Consider the following 26,708-nt stretch of genomic DNA (forward strand, 5'->3'; position numbering starts at 1 on the left):
AACCCCAGCTACCATGCTCTGTAACCTTACCATAGTTACATGGATTACACTACTTACATGAACTAATGCACACACATGCACGTGCACACACACAGATTGAGACAGATTGACACCCCTCTCATTTCCAATTTCCACTACCCCACCGTATCCAGCCAGTCACTTTGAGTTTAAATCTCCTTACCTTTTCCAAATGTTCTCCATGTTACAAAGTTTGAACAGATAATCACAATCAAAGAGATCCAAATGAAGTGTCAGAAGTGGGATTCGAACCCACGCCTCCAGAGGAGACTCCGACCTAAACGCAACACCTTAGACCGCTCGGCCATCCTAACGTTTTGTAACAGACCCTACGAATCAATAAAAACAACACACCATCATGGTTACTGCTCTGGTATGTTCAAATGTCCGTAAAACATTGACCGATTATAAACCACAGCTTCCATGCGCTGTAACCTTACCATAGTTACATGGATTACACTACTTACATAAACTAATGCACAGACACGGACGTGCACACACACAGATTGAGACAAAAAGCCACCCCTCTCATTACCCATTTACACTACCCCACCGCAGCCAGCCTGTCACTTTGAGTTAAAATCTCATTACCTTTTCCAAATGTTCTCCATATTACAAAGTTTGAACAGAAAATCACAAACAACGAGATCCAATTGTAGTGTCAGAAGTGGGATTCGAACCCACGCCTCCAGAGGAGACTGCGACCTGAACGCAGCGCCTTAGACCGCTCTGCCATCCTGACGTTTTTTAACCTGCCTACGAATCAATAAACACAACACACCATCATGGTTACTGCTCTCGTATGTTCAAATGTCCGTAAAACAAGGACCGATAATAAACTCCAGCTACCATGCGCTGTAACGTTACCATAGTTACATGGGTTCCACTACTTACATTAACTAATGCACACACGCAGGTTCACGAGCACACTCACAAACAGATTGAGACAGAAAGACACCCCTCTCATTTACAATTTCCACTTCCCCACAGTAGCCAGCCAGTCACTTTGAGTTTAAATCTCCTTACCTTTTCCAAATGATCTCCATATTACAAAGTTTGAACAGATAATCACAATCAAAGAGATCAAATTGAAGTGTCAGAAGTGGGATTCGAACCCACGCCTCCAGAGTAGACTACGACCTGAACGCAGCTCCTTAGACCGCTCGACCATCCTGATGTATTACATCAAACCCTTCGAATCAATAAACCCAAAACGCCATCATGGTTACTGCTCTCGTATGTACAAATGTCCGTAAAACATGGACCCATAATAAACCCCAGCTACCATGTGCTGTAACCTTACCATAGTTACATGGATTACACTACTTACATAAACTAATGCACAGACACGGACGTGCACACAAAGATTGAGACAGAAAGACACCCGTCTCATTTCCCCTTTCTACTACCCCAAAGTAGCCAGCCAGTCACTTTGAGTTTAAACCTCCTTACCTTTTCCAAATGTTCTCCATATTACATAGTTTGAACAGATAATAACAATCAACGAGATCCAAATATAATGTCAGAAGTGAGATTCGAACCCACGCCTCCAGAGGAGACTGCGACCTGAACGCAGCGCCTTAGACCGCTCGGCCATCCTGACGTATATCATCAGACCCTTCGAATCATTCAACAAAAAACGCCATCATGGTTACTGCTCTCGTATGTTCAAATGTCCGTAAAACAAGGACCGATAATAAACCCCAGCTACCATGCGCTGTAACGTTACCATTGTTACATGGGTTACACTACTTACATAAACTAATGCACACACACGCACGTTCACGAGCACACTCACACACAGATTGAGACAGAAAGACAACCCTCTCATTTACAATTTCCACTACCCCACCGTAGCCAGCCAGTCACTTTGAGTTTAAACCTCCTTACCTTTTCCAAATGTTCTCCATATTACAAAGTTTGAACAGATAATCACAATCAAAGAGATCCAAATGAAGTGTCAGAAGTGGGATTCGAACCCACGCCTCCAGAGGAGACTACGACCTGAACGCAACACCTTAGACCGCTCGGCCATCCTAACGTATTGTAACAGTCCCTACGAATCAATAAAAACAACACACCATCATGGTTACTGCTCTAGTATGTTCAAATGTCCGTAAAACATGGACCGATTATAAACCACAGCTTCCATGCGCTGTAACCTTACCATAGTTACATGGATTACACTACTTACATAAACTAATGCACAGACACGGACGTGCACACACACAGATTGAGACAAAAAGACACACCTCTCATTACCCATTTACACTACCCCACCGCAGCCAGCCAGTCACTTTGAGTTAAAATCTCATTACCTTTTCCAAATGTTCTCCATATTACAAAGTTTGAACAGAAAATCACAAACAACAACATCCAATTGTAGTGTCAGAAGTGGGATTCGAACCCACGCCTCCAGAGGAGACTGCGACCTGAACGCAGCGCCTTAGACCGCTCGGCCATCCTGACGTTTTTTAACCTGTCTACGAATCAATAAACACAACACACCATCATGGTTACTGCTCTCGTATGTTCAAATGTCCGTAAAACAAGGACCGATAATAAACCCCAGCTACCATGCGCTGTAACGTTACCATAGTTACATGGGTTCCACTACTTACATTAACTAATGCACACACGCAGGTTCACGAGCACACTCACACACAGATTGAGACAGAAAGACACCCCTCTCATTTACAATTTCCACTTCCCCACAGTAGCCAGCCAGTCACTTTGAGTTTAAATCTCCTTACCTTTTCCAAATGATCTCCATATTACAAAGTTTGAACAGATAATCACAATCAAAGAGATCAAATTGAAGTGTCAGAAGTGGGATTCGAACCCACGCCTCCAGAGTAGACTACGACCTGAACGCAGCGCCTTAGACCGCTCGAACATCCTGATGTATTACATCAAACCCTTCGAATCAATAAACCCAAAACGCCATCATGGTTACTGCTCTCGTATGTACAAATGTCCGTAAAACATGGACCCATAATAAACCCCAGCTACCATGTGCTGTAACCTTACCATAGTTACATGGATTACACTACTTACATAAACTAATGCACAGACACGGACGTGCACACAAAGATTGAGACAGAAAGACACCCGTCTCATTTCCCCTTTCTACTACCCCAAAGTAGCCAGCCAGTCACTTTGAGTTTAAACCTCCTTACCTTTTCCAAATGTTCTCCATATTACATAGTTTGAACAGATAATAACAATCAACGAGATCCAAATATAATGTCAGAAGTGAGATTCGAACCCACGCCTCCAGAGGAGACTGCGACCTGAACGCAGCGCCTTAGACCGCTCGGCCATCCTGACGTATATCATCAGACCCTTCGAATCATTCAACAAAAAACGCCATCATGGTTACTGCTCTCGTATGTTCAAATGTCCGTAAAACAAGGACCGATAATAAACCCGAGCTACCATGCGCTGTAACGTTACCATTGTTACATGGGTTACACTACTTACATAAACTAATGCACACACACGCACGTTCACGAGCACACTCACACACAGATTGAGACAGAAAGACAACCCTCTCATTTACAATTTCCACTACCCCACCGTAGCCAGCCAGTCACTTTGAGTTTAAATCTCCTTACCTTTTCCAAATGTTCTCCATATTACAAAGTTTGAACAGATAATCACAATCAAAGAGATCCAAATGAAGTGTCAGAAGTGGGATTCGAACCCACGCCTCCAGAGGAGACTACGACCTGAACGCAACACCTTAGACCGCTCGGCCATCCTAACGTATTGTAACAGACCCTACGAATCAATAAAAACAACACACCATCATGGTTACTGCTCTAGTATGTTCAAATGTCCGTAAAACATGGACCGATTATAAACCACAGCTTCCATGCGCTGTAACCTTACCATAGTTACATGGATTACAATACTTACATAAACTAATGCACAGACACGGACGTGCACACACACAGATTGAGACAAAAAGACACCCCTCTCATTACCCATTTACACTACCCCACCGCAGCCAGCCAGTAACTTTGAGTTTAAATCTCAATACCTTTTCCAAATGTTCTCCATATTACAAAGTTTGAACAGAAAATCACAAACAACGAGATCCAATTGTAGTGTCAGAAGTGGGATTCGAACCCACGCCTCCTGAGGAGACTGCGACCTGAACGCAGCGCCTTAGACCGCTCGGCCATCCTGACGTTTTTTAACCTAGTCTATGAATCAATAAACACAACACACCATCATGGTTACTGCTCTCGTATTTTCAAATGTCCGTAAAACAAGGACCGATAATAAACCCCAGCTACCATGCGCTGTAACGTTACCATAGTTACATGGGTTCCACTACTTACATTAACTAATGCACACACGCAGGTTCACGAGCACACTCACACACAGATTGAGACAGAAAGACACCCCTCTCAATTACAATTTCCACTTCCCCACAGTAGCCAGCCAGTCACTTTGAGTTTAAATCTCCTTACCTTTTCCAAATGTTCTCCATATTACAAAGTTTGAACAGATAATCACAATCAAAGAGATCAAAATGATGTGTCTGAAGTGGGATTCGAACCCACGCCTCCAGAGTAGACTACGACCTGAACGCAGCGCCTCAGACCGCTCAACAATCCTGATGTATTTCATCAAATCCTTCGAATCAATAAACCCAAAACGCCATCATGGTTACTGCTCTCGTATGTACAAATGTCCGTAAAACATGGACCCATAATAAACCCCAGCTACCATGTGCTGTAACCTTACCATAGTTACATGGATTACACTACTTACATAAACTAATGCACAGACACGGACGTGCACACAAAGATTGAGACAGAAAGACACCCGTCTCATTTCCCCTTTCTACTACCCCAAAGTAGCCAGCCAGTCACTTTGAGTTTAAACCTCCTTACCTTTTCCAAATGTTCTCCATATTACATAGTTTGAACAGATAATAACAATCAACGAGATCCAAATATAATGTCAGAAGTGGGATTCGAACCCACGCCTCCAGAGGAGACTGCGACCTGAACGCAGCGCCTTAGACCGCTCGGCCATCCTGACGTATTTCATCAGACCCTTCGAATCATTCAACAAAAAACGCCATCATGGTTACTGCTCTCGTATGTTCAAATGTCCGTAAAACAAGGACCGATAATAAACCCCAGCTACCATGCGCTGTAACGTTACCATAGTTACATGGGTTCCACTACTTACATTAACTAATGCACACACGCAGGTTCACGAGCACACTCACACACAGATTGAGACAGAAAGACACCCCTCTCATTTACAATTTCCACTTCCCCACAGTAGCCAGCCAGTCACTTTGAGTTTAAATCTCCTTACCTTTTCCAAATGTTCTCCATATTACAAAGTTTGAACAGATAATCACAATCAAAGAGATCAAAATGAAGTGTCAGAAGTGGGATTCGAACCCACGCCTCCAGAGTAGACTACGACCTGAACGCAGCGCCTTAGACCGCTCGACCATCCTGATGTATTGCATCAAACCCTTCGAATCAATAAACCCAAAACGCCATCATGGTTACTGCTCTCGTATGTACAAATGTCCGTAAAACATGGACCCATAATAAACCCCAGCTACCATGTGCTGTAACCTTACCATAGTTACATGGATTACACTACTTACATAAACTAATGCACAGACACGGACGTGCACACAAAGATTGAGACAGAAAGACAACCGTCTCATTTCCCCTTTCTACTACCCCAAAGTAGCCAGCCAGTCACTTTGAGTTTAAACCTCCTTACCTTTTCCAAATGTTCTCGATATTACATAGTTTGAACAGATAATAACAATCAACGAGATCCAAATATAATGTCAGAAGTGGGATTCGAACCCACGCCTCCAGAAGAGACTGCGACCTGAACGCAGCGCCTTAGACCGCTCGGCCATCCTGACGTATTTCATCAGACCGTTCGAATCATTCAACAAAAAACGCCATCATGGTTACTGCTCTCGTATGTTCAAATGTCCGTAAAACAAGGACCGATAATAAACCCCAGCTACCATGCGCTGTAACGTTACCATTGTTACATGGGTTACACTACTTACATAAACTAATGCACACACACGCACGTTCACGAGCACACTCACACACAGATTGAGACAGAAAGACAACCCTCTCATTTACAATTTCCACTACCCCACCGTAGCCAGCCAGTCACTTTGAGTTTAAATCTCCTTACCTTTTCCAAATGTTCTCCATGTTACAAAGTTTGAACAGATAATCACAATCAAAGAGATCCAAATGAAGTGTCAGAAGTGGGATTCGAACCCACGCCTCCAGAGGAGACTACGACCTGAACGCAACACCTTAGACCGCTCGGCCATCCTAACGTTTTGTAACAGACCCTACGAATCAATAAAAACAACACACCATCATGGTTACTGCTCTGGTATGTTCAAATGTCCGTAAAACATGGACCGATTATAAACCACAGCTTCCATGCGCTGTAACCTTACCATAGTTACATGGATTACACTACTTACATAAACTAATGCACAGACACGGACGTGCACACACACAGATTGAGACAAAAAGACACCCCTCTCATTACCCATTTACACTACCCCACCGCAGCCAGCCAGTCACTTTGAGTTTAAACCTCCTTACCTTTTCCAAATGTTCTCCATATTACATAGTTTGAACAGATAATAACAATCAACGAGATCCAAATATAATGTCAGACGTGGGATTCGAACCCACGCCTCCAGAGGAGACTGCGACCTGAACGCAGCGCCTTAGACCGCTCGGCCATCCTGACGTATATCATCAGACCCTTCGAATCATTCAACAAAAAACGCCATCATGGTTACTGCTCTCGTATGTTCAAATGTCCGTAAAACAAGGACCGATAATAAACCCCAGCTACCATGCGCTGTAACGTTACCATTGTTACATGGGTTACACTACTTACATAAACTAATGCACACACACGCACGTTCACGAGCACACTCACACACAGATTGAGACAGAAAGACAACCCTCTCATTTACAAATTCCACTACCCCACCGTAGCCAGCCAGTCACTTTGAGTTTAAATCTCCTTACCTTTTCCAAATGTTCTCCATATTACAAAGTTTGAACAGATAATCACAATCAAAGAGATCCAAATGAAGTGTCAGAAGTGGGATTCGAACCCACGCCTCCAGAGGACACTGCGACCTGAACGCAGCGCCTTAGACCGCTCGGCCAACCTGAAGTTTTTTAACCTAGTCTACGAATCAATAAACACAACACACCATCATGGTTACTGCTCTCGTATGTTCAAATGTCCGTAAAACAAGGACCGATAATAAACCCCAGCTACCATGCGCTGTAACGTTACCATAGTTACATGGGTTCCACTACTTACATTAACTAATGCACACACGCAGGTTCACGAGCACACTCACACACAGATTGAGACAGAAAGACACCCCTCTCATTTACAATTTCCACTTCCCCACAGTAGCCAGCCAGTCACTTTGAGTTTAAATCTCCTTACCTTTTCCAAATGTTCTCCATATTACAAAGTTTGAACAGATAATCACAATCAAAGAGATCAAAATGAAGTGTCAGAAGTGGGATTCGAACCCACACCTCCAGAGTAGACTACGAACTGAACGCAGCGCCTTAGACCGCTCGACCATCCTGATGTATTGCAACAAACCCTTCGAATCAATAAACCCAAAACGCCATCATGGTTACTGCTCTCGTATGTACAAATGTCCGTAAAACATGGACCCATAATAAACCCCTGCTACCATGTGCTGTAACCTTACCATAGTTACATGGATTACACTACTTACATAAACTAATGCACAGACACGGACGTGCACACAAAGATTGAGACAGAAAGACACCCGTCTCATTTCCCCTTTCTACTACCCCAAAGTAGCCAGCCAGTCACTTTGAGTTTAAACCTCCTTACCTTTTCCAAATGTTCTCCATATTACAAATTTTGAACAGATAAACACAATCAAAGAGATCCAAATGAAGTGTCAGAAGTGGGATTCGAACCCACTCCTCCAGAGGAGACTACGACCTGAACGCAACACCTTAGACCGCTCGGCCATCCTAACGTATTGTAACATACCCTTCGAATCATTCAACAAAAAACGCCATCATGGTTACTGCTCTCGTATGTTCAAATGTCCGTAAAACAAGGACCGATAATAAACCCCAGCTACCATGCGCTGTAACGTTACCATTGTTACATGGGTTACACTACTTACATAAACTAATGCACACACACGCACGTTCACGAGCACACTCACACACAGATTGAGACAGAAAGACAACCCTCTCATTTACAATTTCCACTACCCCACCGCAGCCAGCCAGTCACTTTGAGTTTAAATCTCCTTACCTTTTCCAAATGTTCTCCATATTACAAAGTTTGAACAGATAATCACAATCAAAGAGATCCAAATGAAGTGTCAGAAGTGGGATTCGAACCCACGCCTCCAGAGAAGACTACAACCTGAACGCAACACCTTAGACCGCTCGGCCATCCTAACGTATTGTAACAGACCCTACGAATCAATAAAAACAACACACCATCATGGTTACTGCTCTGGTATGTTCAAATGTCCGTAAAACATGGACCGATTATAAACCACAGCTTCCATGCGCTGTAACCTTACCATAGTTACATGGATTACACTACTTACATAAACTAATGCACAGACACGGACGTGCACACACACAGATTGAGACAAAAAGACACCCCTCTCATTACCCATTTACACTACCCCACCGCAGCCAGCCAGTCACTTTGAGTTTAAACCTCCTTACCTTTTCCAAATGTTCTCCATATTACATAGTTTGAACAGATAATAACAATCAACGAGATCCAAATATAATGTCAGAAGTGGGATTCGAACCCACGCCTCCAGAGGAGACTGCGACCTGAACGCAGCGCCTTAGACCGCTCGGCCATCCTGACGTATTTCATCAGACCCTTCGAATCATTCAACAAAAAACACCATCATGGTTACTGCTCTCGTATGTTCAAGTGTCCGTAAAACAAGGACCGATAATAAACCCCAGCTACCATGCGCTGTAACGTTACCATTGTTACATGGGTTACACTACTTACATAAACTAATGCACACACACGCACGTTCACGAGCACACTCACACACAGATTGAGACAGAAAGACAACCCTCTCATTTACAATTTCCACTACCCCACCGCAGCCAGCCAGTCACTTTGAGTTTAAATCTCCTTACCTTTTCCAAATGTTCTCCATATTACAAAGTTTGAACAGATAATCACAATGAAAGAGATCCAAAAGAAGTGTCAGCAGTGTGATTCGAACCCACGCCTCCAGAGGAGACTATGACCTGAACGCAACACCTTAGACCGCTCGGCCATCCTAACGTGTTGTAACAGACCCTACGAATCAATAAAAACAACACACCATCATGGTTACTGCTCGAGTATGTTCAAATGTCCGTAAAACATGGACCGATTATAAACCACAGCTTCCATGCGCTGTAACCTTACCATAGTTACATGGATTACACTACTTACATAAACTAATGCACAGACACGGACGTGCACACACACAGATTGAGACAAAAAGACACCCCTCTCATTACCCATTTACACTACCCCACCGCAGCGAACCAAACGAGATCCAAACATAATGTCAGAAGTGGGATTCAAACCCACACCTCCAGAAGAGACTGCGACCTGAACGCAGCGCCTTAGACCGCTCGGCCATCCTGACGTATTTCATCAGACCCTTCGAATCATTCAACAAAAAACGCCATCATGGTTACTGCTCTCGTATGTTCAAATGTCCGTAAAACAAGGACCGATAATAAACCCCAGCTACCATGCGCTGTAACGTTACCATTGTTACATGGGTTACACTACTTACATAAACTAATGCACACACACGCACGTTCACGAGCACACTCACACACAGATTGAGACAGAAAGACAACCCTCTCATTTACAATTTCCACTACCCCACCGTAGCCAGCCAGTCACTTTGAGTTTAAATCTCCTTACCTTTTCCAAATGTTCTCCATGTTACAAAGTTTGAACAAATAATCACAATCAAAGAGATCCAAATGAAGTGTCAGAAGTGGGATTCGAACCCACGCCTCCAGAGGAGACTACGACCTGAACGCAACACCTTAGACCGCTCGGCCATCCCAACGTATTGTAACAGACCCTACGAATCAATAAAAACAACACACCATCATGGTTACTGCTCTGGTATGTTCAAATGTCCGTAAAACATGGACCGATTATAAACCACAGCTTCCATGCGCTGTAACCTTACCATAGTTACATGGATTACACTACTTACATAAACTAATGCACAGACACGGACGTGCACACACACAGATTGAGACAAAAAGACACCCCTCTCATTACCCATTTACACTACCCCACCGCAGCCAGCCAGTCACTTTGAGTTTAAATCTCATTACCTTTTCCAAATGTTCTCCATATTACAAAGTTTGAACAGAAAATCACAAACAAGGAGATCCAATTGTAGTGTCAGAATTGGGATTCGAACCCACGCCTCCAGAGGAGACTGCGACCTGAACGCAGCGCCTTAGACCGCTCGGCCATCCTGACGTTTTTTAACCTAGTCTACGAATCAATAAACACAACACACCATCATGGTTACTGCTCTCGTATTTTCAAATGTCCGTAAAACAAGGACCGATAATAAACCCCAGCTACCATGCGCTGTAACGTTACCATAGTTACATGGGTTCCACTACTTACATTAACTAATGCACACACGCAGGTTCACGAGCACACTCACACACAGATTGAGACAGAAAGACACCCCTCTCATTTACAATTTCCACTTCCCCACAGTAGCCAGCCAGTCACTTTGAGTTTAAATCTCCTTACCTTTTCCAAATGTTCTCCATATTACAAAGTTTGAACAGATAATCACAATCAAAGAGATCAAAATGAAGTGTCAGAAGTGGGATTCGAACCCACGCCTCCAGAGTAGACTACGACCTGAACGCAGCGCCTTAGACCGCTCGACCATCCTGATGTATTTCATCAAACCCTTCGAATCAAAAAACCCAAAACGCCATCATGGTTACTGCTCTCGTATGTACAAATGTCCGTAAAACATGGACCCATAATAAACCCCAGCTACCATGTGCTGTAACCTTACCATAGTTACATGGATTACACTACTTACATAAACTAATGCACAGACACGGACGTGCACACAAAGATTGAGACAGAAAGACAACCGTCTCATTTCCCCTTTCTACTACCCCAAAGTAGCCAGCCAGTCACTTTGAGTTTAAACCTCCTTACCTTTTCCAAATGTTCTCCATATTACATAGTTTGAACAGATAATAACAATCAACGAGATCCAAATATAATGTCAGAAGTGGGATTCGAACCCACGCCTCCAGAAGAGACTGCGACCTGAACGCAGCGCCTTTGACCGCTCGGCCATCCTGACGTATTTCATCAGACCCTTCGAATCATTCAACAAAAAACGCCATCATGGTTACTGCTCTCGTATGTTCAAATGTCCGTAAAACAAGGACCGATAATAAACCCCAGCTACCATGCGCTGTAACGTTACCATAGTTACATGGGTTCCACTACTTACATTAACTAATGCACACACGCAGGTTCACGAGCACACTCACACACAGATTGAGACAGAAAGACACCCCTCTCATTTACAATTTCCACTTCCCCACAGTAGCCAGCCAGTCACTTTGAGTTTAAATCTCCTTACCTTTTCCAAATGTTCTCCATATTACAAAGTTTGAACAGATAATCACAATCAAAGAGATCAAAATGAAGTGTCAGAAGTGTGATTCGAACCCACGCCTCCAGAGTAGACTACGACCTGAACGCAGCGCCTTAGACCGCTCGACCATCCTGATGTATTTCATCAAACCCTTCGAATCAAAAAACCCAAAACGCCATCATGGTTACTGCTCTCGTATGTACAAATGTCCGTAAAACATGGACCCATAATAAACCCCAGCTACCATGTGCTGTAACCTTACCATAGTTACATGGATTACACTACTTACATAAACTAATGCACAGACACGGACGTGCACACAAAGATTGAGACAGAAAGACAACCGTCTCATTTCCCCTTTCTACTACCCCAAAGTAGCCAGCCAGTCACTTTGAGTTTAAACCTCCTTACCTTTTCCAAATGTTCTCCATATTACATAGTTTGAACAGATAATAACAATCAACGAGATCCAAATATATTGTCAGAAGTGGGATTCGAACCCACGCCTCCAGAAGAGACTGCGACCTGAACGCAGCGCCTTAGACCGCTCGGCCATCCTGACGTATTTCATCAGACCCTTCGAATCATTCAACAAAAAACGCCATCATGGTTACTGCTCTCGTATGTTCAAATGTCCGTAAAACAAGGACCGATAATAAACCCCAGCTACCATGCGCTGTAACGTTACCATTGTTACATGGGTTACACTACTTACATAAACTAATGCACACACACGCACGTTCACGAGCACACTCACACACAGATTGAGACAGAAAGACAACCCTCTCATTTACAATTTCCACTACCCCACCGTAGCCAGCCAGTCACTTTGAGTTTAAATCTCCTTACCTTTTCCAAATGTTCTCCATGTTACAAAGTTTGAACAGATAATCACAATCAAAGAGATCCAAATGAAGTGTCAGAAGTGGGATTCGAACCCACGCCTCCAGAGGAGACTACGACCTGAACGCAACACCTTAGACCGCTCGGCCATCCTAACGTTTTGTAATAGACCCTACGAATCAATAAAAACAACACACCATCATGGTTACTGCTCTGGTATGTTCAAATGTCCGTAAAACATGGACCGATTATAAACCACAGCTTCCATGCGCTGTAACCTTACCATAGTTACATGGATTACACTACTTACATAAACTAATGCACAGACACGGACGTGCACACACACAGATTGAGACAAAAAGACACCCCTCTCATTACCCATTTACACTACCCCACCGCAGCCAGCCAGTCACTTTGAGTTTAAACCTCCTTACCTTTTCCAAATGTTCTCCATATTACATAGTTTGAACAGATAATAACAATCAACGAGATCCAAATATAATGTCAGAAGTGGGATTCGAACCCACGCCTCCAGAGGAGACTGCGACCTGAACGCAGCGCCTTAGACCGCTCGGCCATCCTGACGTATATCATCAGACCCTTCGAATCATTCAACAAAAAACGCCATCATGGTTACTGCTCTCGTATGTTCAAATGTCCGTAAAACAAGGACCGATAATATACCCCAGCTACCATGCGCTGTAACGTTACCATTGTTACATGGGTTACACTACTTACATAAACTAATGCACACACACGCACGTTCACGAGCACACTCACACACAGATTGAGACAGAAAGACAACCCTCTCATTTACAAATTCCACTACCCCACCGTAGCCAGCCAGTCACTTTGAGTTTAAATCTCCTTACCTTTTCCAAATGTTCTCCATATTACAAAGTTTGAACAGATAATCACAATCAAAGAGATCCAAATGAAGTGTCAGAAGTGGGATTCGAACCCACGCCTCCAGAGGACACTGCGACCTGAACGCAGCGCCTTAGACCGCTCGGCCAACCTGAAGTTTTTTAACCTAGTCTACGAATCAATAAACACAACACACCATCATGGTTACTGCTCTCGTATGTTCAAATGTCCGTAAAACAAGGACCGATAATAAACCCCAGCTACCATGCGCTGTAACGTTACCATAGTTACATGGGTTCCACTACTTACATTAACTAATGCACACACGCAGGTTCACGAGCACACTCACACACAGATTGAGACAGAAAGACACCCCTCTCATTTACAATTTCCACTTCCCCACAGTAGCCAGCCAGTCACTTTGAGTTTAAATCTCCTTACCTTTTCCAAATGTTCTCCATATTACAAAGTTTGAACAGATAATCACAATCAAAGAGATCAAAATGTAGTGTCAGAAGTGGGATTCGAACCCAAGCCTCCAGAGTAGACTACGAACTGAACGCAGCGCCTTAGACCGCTCGACCATCCTGATGTATTGCAACAAACCCTTCGAATCAATAAACCCAAAACGCCATCATGGTTACTGCTCTCGTATGTACAAATGTCCGTAAAACATGGACCCATAATAAACCCCTGCTACCATGTGCTGTAACCTTACCATAGTTACATGGATTACACTACTTACATAAACTAATGCACAGACACGGACGTGCACACAAAGATTGAGACAGAAAGACACCCGTCTCATTTCCCCTTTCTACTACCCCAAAGTAGCCAGCCAGTCACTTTGAGTTTAAACCTCCTTACCTTTTCCAAATGTTCTCCATATTACAAATTTTGAACAGATAATCACAATCAAAGAGATCCAAATGAAGTGTCAGAAGTGGGATTCGAACCCACTCCTCCAGAGGAGACTACGACCTGAACGCAACACCATAGACCGCTCGGCCATCCTAACGTATTGTAACATACCCTTCGAATCATTCAACAAAAAACGCCATCATTGTTACTGCTCTCGTATGTTCAAATGTCCGTAAAACAAGGACCGATAATAAACCCCAGCTACCATGCGCTGTAACGTTACCATTGTTACATGGGTTACACTACTTACATAAACTAATGCACACACACGCACGTTCACGAGCACACTCACACACAGATTGAGACAGAAAGACAACCCTCTCATTTACAATTTCCACTACCCCACCGCAGCCAGCCAGTCACTTTGAGTTTAAATCTCCTTACCTTTTCCAAATGTTCTCCATATTACAAAGTTTGAACAGATAATCACAATCAAAGAGATCCAAATGAAGTGTCAGAAGTGTGATTCGAACCCACGCCTCCAGAGAAGACTACGACCTGAACGCAACACCTTAGACCGCTCGGCCATCCTAACGTATTGTAACAGACCCTACGAATCAATAAAAACAACACACCATCATGGTTACTGCTCTGGTATGTTCAAATGTCCGTAAAACATGGACCGATTATAAACCACAGCTTCCATGCGCTGTAACCTTACCATAGTTACATGGATTACACTACTTACATAAACTAATGCACACACACGCACGTTCACGAGCACACTCACACACAGATTGAGACAGAAAGACAACCCTCTCATTTACAATTTCCACTACCCCACCGCAGCCAGCCAGTCACTTTGAGTTTAAATCTCCTTACCTTTTCCAAATGTTCTCCATATTACAAAGTTTGAACAGATAATCACAATCAAAGAGATCCAAAAGAAGTGTCAGCAGTGGGATTCGAACCCACGCCTCCAGAGGAGACTATGACCTGAACGCAACACCTTAGACCGCTCGGCCATCCTAACGTGTTGTAACAGACCCTACGAATCAATAAAAACAACACACCATCATGGTTACTGCTCGAGTATGTTCAAATGTCCGTAAAACATGGACCGATTATAAACCACAGCTTCCATGCGCTGTAACCTTACCATAGTTACATGGATTACACTACTTACATAAACTAATGCACAGACACGGACGTGCACACACACAGATTGAGACAAAAAGACACCCCTCTCATGACCCATTTACACTACCCCACCGCAGCGAACCAAACGAGATCCAAATATAATGTCAGAAGTGGGATTCAAACCCACGCCTCCAGAAGAGACTGCGACCTGAACGCAGCACCTTAGACCGCTCGGCCATCCTGACGTATTTCATCAGACCCTTCGAATCATTCAACAAAAAACGCCATCATGGTTACTGCTCTCGTATGTTCAAATGTCCGTAAAACAAGGACCGATAATAAACCCCAGCTACCATGCGCTGTAACGTTACCATTGTTACATGGGTTACACTACTTACATAAACTAATGCACACACACGCACGTTCACGAGCACACTCACACACAGATTGAGACAGAAAGACAACCCTCTCATTTACAATTTCCACTACCCCACCGTAGCCAGCCAGTCACTTTGAGTTTAAATCTCCTTACCTTTTCCAAATGTTCTCCATGTTACAAAGTTTGAACAAATAATCACAATCAAAGAGATCCAAATGAAGTGTCAGAAGTGGGATTCGAACCCACGCCTCCAGAGGAGACTACGACCTGAACGCAACACCTTAGACCGCTCGGCCATCCCAACGTATTGTAACAGACCCTACGAATCAATAAAAACAACACACCATCATGGTTACTGCTCTGGTATGTTCAAATGTCCGTAAAACATGGACCGATTATAAACCACAGCTTCCATGCGCTGTAACCTTACCATAGTTACATGGATTACACTACTTACATAAACTAATGCACAGACACGGACGTGCACACACACAGATTGAGACAAAAAGACACCCCTCTCATTACCCATTTACACTACCCCACCGCAGCCAGCCAGTCACTTTGAGTTTAAATCTCATTACCTTTTCCAAATGTTCTCCATATTACAAAGTTTGAACAGAAAATCACAAACAACGAGATCCAATTGTAGTGTCAGAAGTGGGATTCGAACCCACGCCTCCAGAGGAGACTGCGACCTGAACGCAGCGCCTTAGACCGCTCGGCCATCCTGACGTTTTTTAACCTAGTCTACGAATCAATAAACACAACACACCATCATGGTTACTGCTCTCGTATTTTCAAATGTCCGTAAAACAAGGACCGATAATAAACCCCAGCTACCATGCGCTGTAACGTTACCATAGTTACATGGGTTCCACTACTTACATTAACTAATGCACACACGCAGGTTCACGAGCACACTCACACACAGATTGAGACAGAAAGACACCCCTCTCATTTACAATTTCCACTTCCCCACAGTAGCCAGCCAGTCACTTTGAGTTTAAATCTCCTTACCTTTTCCAAATGTTCTCCATATTACAAAGTTTGAACAGATAATCACAATCAAAGAGATCAAAATGAAGTGTCAGAAGTGGGATTCGAACCCACGCCTCCAGAGTAGACTACGACCTGAACGCAGCGCCTTAGACCGCTCGACCATCCTGATGTATTTCATCAAACCCTTCGAATCAATAAACCCAAAACGCCATCATGGTTACTGCTCTCGTATGTACAAATGTCCGTAAAACATGGACCCATAATAAACCCCAGCTACCATGTGCTGTAACCTTACCATAGTTACATGGATTACACTACTTACATAAACTAATGCACAGACACGGACGTGCACACAAAGATTGAGACAGAAAGACAACCGTCTCATTTCCCCTTTCTACTACCCCAAAGTAGCCAGCCAGTCACTTTGAGTTTAAACCTCCTTACCTTTTCCAAATGTTCTCGATATTACATAGTTTGAACAGATAATAACAATCAACGAGATCCAAATATAATGTCAGAAGTGGGATTCGAACCCACGCCTCCAGAAGAGACTGCGACCTGAACGCAGCGCCTTAGACCGCTCGGCCATCCTGACGTATTTCATCAGACCCTTCGAATCATTCAACAAAAAACGCCATCATGGTTACTGCTCTCGTATGTTCAAATGTCCGTAAAACAAGGACCGATAATAAACCCCAGCTACCATGCGCTGTAACGTTACCATTGTTACATGGGTTACACTACTTACATAAACTAATGCACACACACGCACGTTCACGAGCACACTCACACACAGATTGAGACAGAAAGACAACCCTCTCATTTACAATTTCCACTACCCCACCGTAGCCAGCCAGTCACTTTGAGTTTAAATCTCCTTACCTTTTCCAAATGTTCTCCATGTTACAAAGTTTGAACAGATAATCACAATCAAAGAGATCCAAATGAAGTGTCAGAAGTGGGATTCGAACCCACGCCTCCAGAGGAGACTACGACCTGAACGCAACACCTTAGACCGCTCGGCCATCCTAACGTTTTGTAACAGACCCTACGAATCAATAAAAACAACACACCATCATGGTTACTGCTCTGGTATGTTCAAATGTCCGTAAAACATGGACCGATTATAAACCACAGCTTCCATGCGCTGTAACCTTACCATAGTTACATGGATTACACTACTTACATAAACTAATGCACAGACACGGACGTGCACACACACAGATTGAGACAAAAAGACTCCCCTCTCATTACCCATTTACACTACCCCACCGCAGCCAGCCAGTCACTTTGAGTTTAAACCTCCTTACCTTTTCCAAATGTTCTCCATATTACATAGTTTGAACAGATAATAACAATCAACGAGATCCAAATATAATGTCAGACGTGGGATTCGAACCCACGCCTCCAGAGGAGACTGCGACCTGAACGCAGCGCCTTAGACCGCTCGGCCATCCTGACGTATATCATCAGACCCTTCGAATCATTCAACAAAAAACGCCATCATGGTTACTGCTCTCGTATGTTCAAATGTCCGTAAAACAAGGACCGATAATAAACCCCAGCTACCATGCGCTGTAACGTTACCATTGTTACATGGGTTACACTACTTACATAAACTAATGCACACACACGCACGTTCACGAGCACACTCACACACAGATTGAGACAGAAAGACAACCCTCTCATTTACAAATTCCACTACCCCACCGTAGCCAGCCAGTCACTTTGAGTTTAAATCTCCTTACCTTTTCCAAATGTTCTCCATATTACAAAGTTTGAACAGATAATCACAATCAAAGAGATCCAAATGAAGTGTCAGAAGTGGGATTCGAACCCACGCCTCCAGAGGACACTGCGACCTGAACGCAGCGCCTTAGACCGCTCGGCCAACCTGAAGTTTTTTAACCTAGTCTACGAATCAATAAACACAACACACCATCATGGTTACTGCTCTCGTATGTTCAAATGTCCGTAAAACAAGGACCGATAATAAACCCCAGCTACCATGCGCTGTAACGTTACCATAGTTACATGGGTTCCACTACTTACATTAACTAATGCACACACGCAGGTTCACGAGCACACTCACACACAGATTGAGACAGAAAGACACCCCTCTCATTTACAATTTCCACTTCCCCACAGTAGCCAGCCAGTCACTTTGAGTTTAAATCTCCTTACCTTTTCCAAATGTTCTCCATATTACAAAGTTTGAACAGATAATCACAATCAAAGAGATCAAAATGAAGTGTCAGAAGTGGGATTCGAACACACGCCTCCAGAGTAGACTACGACCTGAACGCAGCGCCTTAGACCGCTCGACCATCCTGATGTATTTCATCAAACCCTTCGAATCAATAAACCCAAAACGCCATCATGGTTACTGCTCTCGTATGTACAAATGTCCGTAAAACATGGACCCATAATAAACCCCAGCTACCATGTGCTGTAACCTTACCATAGTTACATGGATTACACTACTTACATAAACTAATGCACAGACACGGACGTGCACACAAAGATTGAGACAGAAAGACAACCGTCTCATTTCCCCTTTCTACTACCCCAAAGTAGCCAGCCAGTCACTTTGAGTTTAAACCTCCTTACCTTTTCCAAATGTTCTCGATATTACATAGTTTGAACAGATAATAACAATCAACGAGATCCAAATATAATGTCAGAAGTGGGATTCGAACCCACGCCTCCAGAAGAGACTGCGACCTGAACGCAGCGCCTTAGACCGCTCGGCCATCCTGACGTATTTCATCAGACCCTTCGAATCATTCAACAAAAAACGCCATCATGGTTACTGCTCTCGTATGTTCAAATGTCCGTAAAACAAGGACCGATAATAAACCCCAGCTACCATGCGCTGTAACGTTACCATTGTTACATGGGTTACACTACTTACATAAACTAATGCACACACACGCACGTTCACGAGCACACTCACACACAGATTGAGACAGAAAGACAACCCTCTCATTTACAATTTCCACTACCCCACCGTAGCCAGCCAGTCACTTTGAGTTTAAATCTCCTTACCTTTTCCAAATGTTCTCCATGTTACAAAGTTTGAACAGATAATCACAATCAAAGAGATCCAAATGAAGTGTCAGAAGTGGGATTCGAACCCACGCCTCCAGAGGAGACTACGACCTGAACGCAACACCTTAGACCGCTCGGCCATCCTAACGTTTTGTAACAGACCCTACGAATCAATAAAAACAACACACCATCATGGTTACTGCTCTGGTATGTTCAAATGTCCGTAAAACATGGACCGATTATAAACCACAGCTTCCATGCGCTGTAACCTTACCATAGTTACATGGATTACACTACTTACATAAACTAATGCACAGACACGGACGTGCACACACACAGATTGAGACAAAAAGACACCCCTCTCATTACCCATTTACACTACCCCACCGCAGCCAGCCAGTCACTTTGAGTTTAAACCTCCTTACCTTTTCCAAATGTTCTCCATATTACATAGTTTGAACAGATAATAACAATCAACGAGATCCAAATATAATGTCAGACGTGGGATTCGAACCCACGCCTCCAGAGGAGACTGCGACCTGAACGCAGCGCCTTAGACCGCTCGGCCATCCTGACGTATATCATCAGACCCTTCGAATCATTCAACAAAAAACGCCATCATGGTTACTGCTCTCGTATGTTCAAATGTCCGTAAAACAAGGACCGATAATAAACCCCAGCTACCATGCGCTGTAACGTTACCATTGTTACATGGGTTACACTACTTACATAAACTAATGCACACACACGCACGTTCACGAGCACACTCACACACAGATTGAGACAGAAAGACAACCCTCTCATTTACAAATTCCACTACCCCACCGTAGCCAGCCAGTCACTTTGAGTTTAAATCTCCTTACCATTTCCAAATGTTCTCCATATTACAAAGTTTGAACAGATAATCACAATCAAAGAGATCCAAATGAAGTGTCAGAAGTGGGATTCGAACCCACGCCTCCAGAGGACACTGCGACCTGAACGCAGCGCCTTAGACCGCTCGGCCAACCTGAAGTTTTTTAACCTAGTCTACGAATCAATAAACACAACACACCATCATGGTTACTGCTCTCGTATGTTCAAATGTCCGTAAAACAAGGACCGATAATAAACCCCAGCTACCATGCGCTGTAACGTTACCATAGTTACATGGGTTCCACTACTTACATTAACTAATGCACACACGCAGGTTCACGAGCACACTCACACACAGATTGAGACAGAAAGACACCTCTCATTTACAATTTCCACTTCCCCACAGTAGCCAGCCAGTCACTTTGAGTTTAAATCTCCTTACCTTTTCCAAATGTTCTCCATATTACAAAGTTTGAACAGATAATCACAATCAAAGAGATCAAAATGAAGTGTCAGAAGTGGGATTCGAACCCACGCCTCCAGAGTAGACTACGAACTGAACGCAGCGCCTTAGACCGCTCGACCATCCTGATGTATTGCAACAAACCCTTCGAATCAATAAACCCAAAACGCCATCATGGTTACTGCTCTCGTATGTACAAATGTCCGTAAAACATGGACCCATAATAAACCCCTGCTACCATGTGCTGTAACCTTACCATAGTTACATGGATTACACTACTTACATAAACTAATGCACAGACACGGACGTGCACACAAAGATTGAGACAGAAAGACACCCGTCTCATTTCCCCTTTCTACTACCCCAAAGTAGCCAGCCAGTCACTTTGAGTTTAAACCTCCTTACCTTTTCCAAATGTTCTCCATATTACAAATTTTGAACAGATAAACACAATCAAAGAGATCCAAATGAAGTGTCAGAAGTGGGATTCGAGCCCACTCCTCCAGAGGAGACTACGACCTGAACGCAACACCTTAGACCGCTCGGCCATCCTAACGTATTGTAACATACCCTTCGAATCATTCAACAAAAAACGCCATCATGGTTACTGCTCTCGTATGTTCAAATGTCCGTAAAACAAGGACCGATAATAAACCCCAGCTACCATGCGCTGTAACGTTACCATTGTTACATGGGTTACACTACTTACATAAACTAATGCACACACACGCACGTTCACGAGCACACTCACACACAGATTGAGACAGAAAGACAACCCTCTCATTTACAATTTCCACTACCCCACCGCAGCCAGCCAGTCACTTTGAGTTTAAATCTCCTTACCTTTTCCAAATGTTCTCCATATTACAAAGTTTGAACAGATAATCACAATCAAAGAGATCCAAATGAAGTGTCAGAAGTGGGATTCGAACCCACGCCTCCAGAGAAGACTACAACCTGAACGCAACACCTTAGACCGCTCGGCCATCCTAACGTATTGTAACAGACCCTACGAATCAATAAAAACAACACACCATCATGGTTACTGCTCTGGTATGTTCAAATGTCCGTAAAACATGGACCGATTATAAACCACAGCTTCCATGCGCTGTAACCTTACCATAGTTACATGGATTACACTACTTACATAAACTAATGCACGGACACGGACGTGCACACACACAGATTGAGACAAAAAGACACCCCTCTCATTACCCATTTACACTACCCCACCGCAGCCAGCCAGTCACTTTGAGTTTAAACCTCCTTACCTTTTCCAAATGTTCTCCATATTACATAGTTTGAACAGATAATAACAATCAACGAGATCCAAATATAATGTCAGAAGTGGGATTCGAACCCACGCCTCCAGAGGAGACTGCGACCTGAACGCAGCGCCTTAGACCGCTCGGCCATCCTGACGTATATCATCAGACCCTTCGAATCATTCAACAAAAAACACCATCATGGTTACTGCTCTCGTATGTTCAAGTGTCCGTAAAACAAGGACCGATAATAAACCCCAGCTACCATGCGCTGTAACGTTACCATTGTTACATGGGTTACACTACTTACATAAACTAATGCACACACACGCACGTTCACGAGCACACTCACACACAGATTGAGACAGAAAGACAACCCTCTCATTTACAATTTCCACTACCCCACCGCAGCCAGCCAGTCACTTTGAGTTTAAATCTCCTTACCTTTTCCAAATGTTCTCCATATTACAAAGTTTGAACAGATAATCACAATCAAAGAGATCCAAAATGAAGTGTCAGAAGTGGGATTCGAACACACGCCTCCAGAGTAGACTACGACCTGAACGCAGCGCCTTAGACCGCTCGACCATCCTGATGTATTTCATCAAACCCTTCGAATCAATAAACCCAAAACGCCATCATGGTTACTGCTCTCGTATGTACAAATGTCCGTAAAACATGGACCCATAATAAACCCCAGCTACCATGTGCTGTAACCTTACCATAGTTACATGGATTACACTACTTACATAAACTAATGCACAGACACGGACGTGCACACAAAGATTGAGACAGAAAGACAACCGTCTCATTTCCCCTTTCTACTACCCCAAAGTAGCCAGCCAGTCACTTTGAGTTTAAACCTCCTTACCTTTTCCAAATGTTCTCGATATTACATAGTTTGAACAGATAATAACAATCAACGAGATCCAAATATAATGTCAGAAGTGGGATTCGAACCCACGCCTCCAGAAGAGACTGCGACCTGAACGCAGCGCCTTAGACCGCTCGGCCATCCTGACGTATTTCATCAGACCCTTCGAATCATTCAACAAAAAACGCCATCATGGTTACTGCTCTCGTATGTTCAAATGTCCGTAAAACAAGGACCGATAATAAACCCCAGCTACCATGCGCTGTAACGTTACCATTGTTACATGGGTTACACTACTTACATAAACTAATGCACACACACGCACGTTCACGAGCGCACTCACACACAGATTGAGACAGAAAGACAACCCTCTCATTTACAATTTCCACTACCCCACCGTAGCCAGCCAGTCACTTTGAGTTTAAATCTCCTTACCTTTTCCAAATGTTCTCCATGTTACAAAGTTTGAACAGATAATCACAATCAAAGAGATCCAAATGAAGTGTCAGAAGTGGGATTCGAACCCACGCCTCCAGAGGAGACTACGACCTGAACGCAACACCTTAGACCGCTCGGCCATCCTAACGTTTTGTAACAGACCCTACGAATCAATAAAAACAACACACCATCATGGTTACTGCTCTGGTATGTTCAAATGTCCGTAAAACATGGACCGATTATAAACCACAGCTTCCATGCGCTGTAACCTTACCATAGTTACATGGATTACACTACTTACATAAACTAATGCACAGACACGGACGTGCACACACACAGATTGAGACAAAAAGACTCCCCTCTCATTACCCATTTACACTACCCCACCGCAGCCAGCCAGTCACTTTGAGTTTAAACCTCCTTACCTTTTCCAAATGTTCTCCATATTACATAGTTTGAACAGATAATAACAATCAACGAGATCCAAATATAATGTCAGACGTGGGATTCGAACCCACGCCTCCAGAGGAGACTGCGACCTGAACGCAGCGCCTTAGACCGCTCGGCCATCCTGACGTATATCATCAGACCCTTCGAATCATTCAACAAAAAACGCCATCATGGTTACTGCTCTCGTATGTTCAAATGTCCGTAAAACAAGGACCGATAATAAACCCCAGCTACCATGCGCTGTAACGTTACCATTGTTACATGGGTTACACTACTTACATAAACTAATGCACACACACGCACGTTCACGAGCACACTCACACACAGATTGAGACAGAAAGACAACCCTCTCATTTACAAATTCCACTACCCCACCGTAGCCAGCCAGTCACTTTGAGTTTAAATCTCCTTACCTTTTCCAAATGTTCTCCATATTACAAAGTTTGAACAGATAATCACAATCAAAGAGATCCAAATGAAGTGTCAGAAGTGGGATTCGAACCCACGCCTCCAGAGGACACTGCGACCTGAACGCAGCGCCTTAGACCGCTCGGCCAACCTGAAGTTTTTTAACCTAGTCTACGAATCAATAAACACAACACACCATCATGGTTACTGCTCTCGTATGTTCAAATGTCCGTAAAACAAGGACCGATAATAAACCCCAGCTACCATGCGCTGTAACGTTACCATAGTTACATGGGTTCCACTACTTACATTAACTAATGCACACACGCAGGTTCACGAGCACACTCACACACAGATTGAGACAGAAAGACACCCCTCTCATTTACAATTTCCACTTCCCCACAGTAGCCAGCCAGTCACTTTGAGTTTAAATCTCCTTACCTTTTCCAAATGTTCTCCATATTACAAAGTTTGAACAGATAATCACAATCAAAGAGATCAAAATGAAGTGTCAGAAGTGGGATTCGAACACACGCCTCCAGAGTAGACTACGACCTGAACGCAGCGCCTTAGACCGCTCGACCATCCTGATGTATTTCATCAAACCCTTCGAATCAATAAACCCAAAACGCCATCATGGTTACTGCTCTCGTATGTACAAATGTCCGTAAAACATGGACCCATAATAAACCCCAGCTACCATGTGCTGTAACCTTACCATAGTTACATGGATTACACTACTTACATAAACTAATGCACAGACACGGACGTGCACACAAAGATTGAGACAGAAAGACAACCGTCTCATTTCCCCTTTCTACTACCCCAAAGTAGCCAGCCAGTCACTTTGAGTTTAAACCTCCTTACCTTTTCCAAATGTTCTCGATATTACATAGTTTGAACAGATAATAACAATCAACGAGATCCAAATATAATGTCAGAAGTGGGATTCGAACCCACGCCTCCAGAAGAGACTGCGACCTGAACGCAGCGCCTTAGACCGCTCGGCCATCCTGACGTATTTCATCAGACCCTTCGAATCATTCAACAAAAAACGCCATCATGGTTACTGCTCTCGTATGTACAAATGTCCGTAAAACATGGACCCATAATAAACCCCAGCTACCATGTGCTGTAACCTTACCATAGTTACATGGATTACACTACTTACATAAACTAATGCACAGACACGGACGTGCACACAAAGATTGAGACAGAAAGACAACCGTCTCATTTCCCCTTTCTACTACCCCAAAGTAGCCAGCCAGTCACTTTGAGTTTAAACCTCCTTACCTTTTCCAAATGTTCTCGATATTACATAGTTTGAACAGATAATAACAATCAACGAGATCCAAATATAATGTCAGAAGTGGGATTCGAACCCACGCCTCCAGAAGAGACTGCGACCTGAACGCAGCGCCTTAGACCGCTCGGCCATCCTGACGTATTTCATCAGACCCTTCGAATCATTCAACAAAAAACGCCATCATGGTTACTGCTCTCGTATGTTCAAATGTCCGTAAAACAAGGACCGATAATAAACCCCAGCTACCATGCGCTGTAACGTTACCATTGTTACATGGGTTACACTACTTACATAAACTAATGCACACACACGCACGTTCACGAGCGCACTCACACACAGATTGAGACAGAAAGACAACCCTCTCATTTACAATTTCCACTACCCCACCGTAGCCAGCCAGTCACTTTGAGTTTAAATCTCCTTACCTTTTCCAAATGTTCTCCATGTTACAAAGTTTGAACAGATAATCACAATCAAAGAGATCCAAATGAAGTGTCAGAAGTGGGATTCGAACCCACGCCTCCAGAGGAGACTACGACCTGAACGCAACACCTTAGACCGCTCGGCCATCCTAACGTTTTGTAACAGACCCTACGAATCAATAAAAACAACACACCATCATGGTTACTGCTCTGGTATGTTCAAATGTCCGTAAAACATGGACCGATTATAAACCACAGCTTCCATGCGCTGTAACCTTACCATAGTTACATGGATTACA

The 26,708-nt window shown here is 43.6% G+C and overlaps 8 non-coding genes across 8 annotated transcripts; all 8 read right to left on the reverse strand.

The window, feature by feature from the left end:
• Nucleotides 1-249: 249 nt before the first annotated feature.
• trnal-uag (transfer RNA leucine (anticodon UAG)) lies at nucleotides 250-332 on the reverse strand. Its single transcript has one exon. It is a non-coding gene; the product is annotated as a tRNA-Leu (tRNA).
• Nucleotides 333-2,404: 2,072 nt separating this feature from the next.
• On the reverse strand, nucleotides 2,405-2,487 carry trnal-cag (transfer RNA leucine (anticodon CAG)). The gene has a single exon. It is a non-coding gene; the product is annotated as a tRNA-Leu (tRNA).
• A 1,644-nt stretch (nucleotides 2,488-4,131) lies between these two features.
• Nucleotides 4,132-4,214, reverse strand: trnal-cag (transfer RNA leucine (anticodon CAG)). Its single transcript has one exon. It is a non-coding gene; the product is annotated as a tRNA-Leu (tRNA).
• Nucleotides 4,215-4,993: 779 nt separating this feature from the next.
• trnal-cag (transfer RNA leucine (anticodon CAG)) lies at nucleotides 4,994-5,076 on the reverse strand. The gene has a single exon. It is a non-coding gene; the product is annotated as a tRNA-Leu (tRNA).
• Nucleotides 5,077-8,887: 3,811 nt separating this feature from the next.
• trnal-cag (transfer RNA leucine (anticodon CAG)) lies at nucleotides 8,888-8,970 on the reverse strand. Its single transcript has one exon. It is a non-coding gene; the product is annotated as a tRNA-Leu (tRNA).
• A 4,163-nt stretch (nucleotides 8,971-13,133) lies between these two features.
• Nucleotides 13,134-13,216, reverse strand: trnal-cag (transfer RNA leucine (anticodon CAG)). Its single transcript has one exon. It is a non-coding gene; the product is annotated as a tRNA-Leu (tRNA).
• A 3,311-nt stretch (nucleotides 13,217-16,527) lies between these two features.
• trnal-cag (transfer RNA leucine (anticodon CAG)) lies at nucleotides 16,528-16,610 on the reverse strand. The gene has a single exon. It is a non-coding gene; the product is annotated as a tRNA-Leu (tRNA).
• A 5,975-nt stretch (nucleotides 16,611-22,585) lies between these two features.
• trnal-cag (transfer RNA leucine (anticodon CAG)) lies at nucleotides 22,586-22,668 on the reverse strand. The gene has a single exon. It is a non-coding gene; the product is annotated as a tRNA-Leu (tRNA).
• Nucleotides 22,669-26,708: the final 4,040 nt, after the last annotated feature.

This window comes from Gadus macrocephalus, chromosome 2 (genome assembly GCF_031168955.1).
Source record: "Gadus macrocephalus chromosome 2, ASM3116895v1".
In the NCBI taxonomy this organism is placed as follows: domain Eukaryota; kingdom Metazoa; phylum Chordata; class Actinopteri; order Gadiformes; family Gadidae; genus Gadus; species Gadus macrocephalus.